At 52.6% G+C, this 4,581-nt stretch overlaps 1 pseudogene; it reads right to left on the minus strand.

The window, feature by feature from the left end:
• Positions 1–219: 219 nt before the first annotated feature.
• Positions 220–1,302, minus strand: LOC119294317 (annotated as a pseudogene).
• Between the last annotated feature and the right edge of the window lie 3,279 nt (positions 1,303–4,581).

The following is a 4,581-nucleotide window of genomic DNA, read 5'->3' on the forward strand; positions in this document are numbered from 1 at the left end:
CAGACGCCAGAGTCCTTGGCGTCTGGCCCCTTTGCCACGTCAGCAGGTCAACGGGCAGAGCGGGCCAGACGCCAGGATCCGTGGCGTCTGCTTCGCAACCCAGACGCGAGGGATGTTGGCGTCACCTAAAAAGGTCAGAAACGAATTTTTTTTTCAAAATGAGGTCAAATCCGGATTTTGTTAGTCACATAGGTTAGAATAGTAATTTTGTCCACCTCGTATAAGCGACCACGTCTGTACAGCCAAATGCCACACAAGTCAGTCAGTTAGTGGCACACCTCACTGACTGGTACTAGCGTCCAATCTATCTGCACGTGTCTAATTCTCTACACAGCCACAAAATACAGATGCCGAGCCAACGGACAGACAGCGCGCACGCACGCAGTCAGTAGCCGCTGTCGACGTGGAACTCCGCGTACGGCGGATGTCCGCCGCCGCCGCCGTCCGCCTGCCCGTCGCCTCCGGCGTAGTACAAGTCCACGCTCGGCTCCAGCACAAAGGCCTCCTCCATGTTCAGATTGCTGTGATTGTGGTACGACAGCCCGTCGACGGGCATCCTCTGTTCTTCCCTGCCGTCGAGAAGCAGCCGCGGCCTGTTGACCCGCGCGCCCTGGTCCTGGCCGCTGCCGGCGAGGCGGCGCAGCACGTCGGGGTCTCCGACGACCTTGAGGAGGAAGGCGAGCATCTGCTTGGGCCGGCGCTCCGTCTCCTGCACCCGGCGCCACATCGCCGCCACGCGCTCCTCCGTGGCCCTCTGCTCATTCCTCAGCCGGACCACCTCCATGGCCAGCGCCGTACTGCTGATGCCTTCATCCTCGTCGCCGTCCTCCTTGGCGCGCCTGCTGCCGCCGCCGCTGTGGCGCCGGACGATGCGGGGGAGGAGGTGCGTCTGGCCGCGGAGGAAGCAGGCGTGCGCGAACTGCCGAACTCCCAGCGGTCCGGGTGCACCTTGCGGAAGCCGTAGGTGTTGAGCTGCCGGACGAAATGGAGAAGTTGGCGTGCTTGAAGTGGGCCGGCAGCAGCGCCTGCGAGAAGGCGAAGGGGTCGGCCACGACGAAGCTGTTGCCGGCGGGCCCCCACGCGACGACGCCGTCGGTCGCCCGGTCGTCCACCATCCCGTAAGTCTTGGCCACGAACGGCGCCACCCCCACCCCCGCAGACGCACCAGAGGAGCTTCCCGAGGAGGAGGAGGAGGACTCCATGCCGCTGACGCCGCCGCTCATCATGACGAGACGACGAGAGGATGCTTTGCTTGCTGCTTGTAGTTTGGGGAACGAGCGGGGTGTCGTGCGGGGAGTGGATTGGAGGAACTGGGAGATGCTGTGTCGTGTCGAGCCGAGCTGCCGAGGTGTATATACGCAGGCCGCAGGGGACGTCGACAGGTGAGGGGCAACAGGTGGAGGGACGCGTGGCTGCGCACGCGGCGGCCGCTGGTGTACGCGGGATTGTCAGGCCGCTGAGTCGACATTGGAGCGGGGGGAAGGTAGCGATGCTTAAGTTGAAAACTGGTATCTGCTCTCCATTTGTTTACTCATCTCGACTCAACTCCTGATCTCTACCCTCTTTTAGAGCAATGCTACCTCTACTAAAAACGGGTTAACGAGCGGACACGCGGCAGTGCAAAGTTCGGCGGGACCCAACTGGGTAATTTACAAGCTACTATGTCACTGTCACATCAATCAGTCATGTAGCACTATATCTGGCCGCCGCCGCCTCCTCCTCCAAGAAAGAAAGTTAGGGTTCGTGCCTCTCGCCGGCGCCGGCGCAGGTCCGCCTCGTCTCCGGTGGCCCTAGGGCCATGGAGGCGCGGTGGATCCTGGCAAGGGCCGGCGGGAGGGCTTCGTTTTTAGTCGTTTTTTCAATCTTGTTAGAGTTTGTGTCCTACTCAGGAAGGCGAGACGACGGCGGCTCCCTGAAGATGGAATAAAGGTCTCCCCGCCTAGCCCCCGTTCCGGCGGTGCGTCTAGCATCGTTGGTGGGCGTGTGGAGGTGTGTCTCCGGCAGATCTATCTTTGGTGGATTTGCTCGGATCTCGTTGTTGTTTGTCTACGTTCGTGTGCCTTCGGCTTGGATCCTTTCGATCTACGTTATTTTTTATCGGCGACGGTTGCTGTTCTGGGGTGCTGGTCCTATGGGGCCTTAGCACGACGACTTTCCGACTGTCTACTACAACAAGTTGTGCCGGCTCCGGCGATGGAGGGGCGATGACGGCGGCGCGCCTTCGGCTCGCTTCGGTGCTTGTAGTCGTCGCTAGGTGGTCTATGATTCTGGATATAATTTTTATTTCTGGTATTCATTGTACTGCCATGATTGAAGATGAATAGATTGAAAGTTTTTCCGAAAAAAATCAGTCATGTAGCACTAGTGTCACACGCTGACCACTTTTTAGTGCATCTCCAAGCGCCTCGACGGTGCATAATATCTTTACAGCGTCAAACTAGTTTTTTTACGCGCGCAAGCGATGAAAAAAACTTCAAGATGCAAAACACATGGCGTTTAATTCGGCGGCCCCACCTACAGCAACCGGCGCGCACAGTTCGGTGTCCCAAATTTGCAACCTAGCAGCCTACGAGCACATCTATGCGATAAAGTTTTTTCGATGTGCGTTCTATTTTACAGTGTCTGCTGGAACTCTGTTTTTTTGTCTCCAGCGCACAAAAACGATGGTTTTTAGCGCGTGAGGCTTTTTTTGGGCGCCTGTTGAAGATGCTCTCACCAAACGAACATGACCAAATCTCTGTAGATGTGCGAACCAACATCTAGTTGAATGCTTTTTTTTCTAATTGTAGTTGGATGGTTAGAAGGACGGCGGTATCCCATTTCATCGGGGTAGAACTTCTAAACGCTTTGCTGCTCACATTTTTTTGGTTTTACTTCAAGCCTTTCGATCATGTGCGTTTAGTGGGATGAGACTTCCCCGTTGACTATAAAAGCATTTGTAGGGACTTCGTCAATCTTAAAATGTTGTGTTGGCCCAGTCTCTCGAAGATGCTTATAGGGGTAGGGTGTGTTGCCTACGTTGATAATGGTTAGCATGTGTGTGCGTATGTATGAGCTCGTGTGTCTACTGTGATCATACATATGCAGGGTTAGTGTGTGTTGAGTTGCCTGCCTTGATAGTGGTTAGTGGTTACGATGTTCTACTTTCTTCTTGATTCGTCAAGTTCTATCGTGAGTTGTTGTTTCCACTACACTTCAAACATGTTGAATAAATAAAATATATATTCAGATCTTTTGAAATGTTCTATTGTAGTGGTTTATCATGTTTGAGAGCATATCATGATGTTCCATTATGCATCGACACGCTTCAAGCTTAATATCACGATTTTATTAAACATTGACCCTTATAAAGTTTTATTAGGTTCGTGTTCTATAGTTCAGCAATATGTTTTATAGAGTTTTGCCATGTTTCAATTAAAATTTGTAAATCCGTCAAAATATATTCAATATTGAACTTGTTGTAAAGTATTTTTTTTTGCGGTAAAACTTTCAATCTATTCATCTTCAATCATGGCAGTACAACGAATACCAGAAATAAAAATTACATAGACCACCTAGCGACGACTACAAGCACCGAAGCGAGCCGAAGGCGCGCCGCCGTCATCGCCCCTCCATCGACGGAGCCGGGCACAACTTGTTGTAGTAGACAGTCGGGAAGTCGTCGTGCTAAGGCCTCATAGGACCAGCACCCCAGAACAGAAACCGCCGCCGTTGAAAAATAACGTAGATCGGAAGGATCCAAACCGAAGACACACGAACGTAGACGAACAACGACGAGATCCGAGCAAATCCACCAAAGATAGATCTGCCGGAGACACACCTCCACACACCCACCAATGATGCTAGACGCACCGCCGGAACGGGGCCTAGGCGGGAGACCTTTATTCCATCTTAAGAGAGCCGCCGCCGTCTCGCCTTCCTGAGTAGGACACAAACCCTAACAAGATTGAAAAGAACGACTAAACGGAGCCCTCCCGCCGGCCCTTGCCAGAATCCACCGCGCCTCCATGGCCCTAGGGCCACCGCAGACGAGGCGGACCTGCGCCGGCGCCGGCGAGAGGTACAAACCCTAACTTTCTTTCTTGGAGGAGGAGGAGGGGAAGGAGGAGGAGCCCTTATAAAGTCTCATTACCATGAACACAAATGTGCAAGCAGATCATAAATCCCACTTTATGTTCAATAGATATGAACATAGAATAAGATTTTTAATGCTTGTGATTTTTAAAGGAGAGAATAGATGGATAAATGTGTTGTACAACTTCTAGGACAACGCACAACTCTGTACCATACACAACATGTATCTAAGAGTATAAAAATAACATAAATAGTATGAATAATCTTAGTGGGAAAGGTGACACTGATCCTCACAAAATGCATCAAAAGCCAAGTCATGCACGGTACCTCCCATGCATGGTAGAATACCGCTCTACAGGTTAATGGATTAAACCTGGGCATGGGCAACCCGGCCTGAAAAACCTCTCCCGGGTTGGGTCGGGCTTTGTCTTCGGGCTAGGATCGGGCCTGAAAATGCAGCACGTTGCGTATGTCGGGCTGGGCTTGGGCCTAGGGAATCAGGCAGTT

Source organism: Triticum dicoccoides, chromosome 4B (genome assembly GCF_002162155.2).
Source record: "Triticum dicoccoides isolate Atlit2015 ecotype Zavitan chromosome 4B, WEW_v2.0, whole genome shotgun sequence".
In the NCBI taxonomy this organism is placed as follows: Eukaryota; Viridiplantae; Streptophyta; class Magnoliopsida; order Poales; family Poaceae; genus Triticum; species Triticum dicoccoides.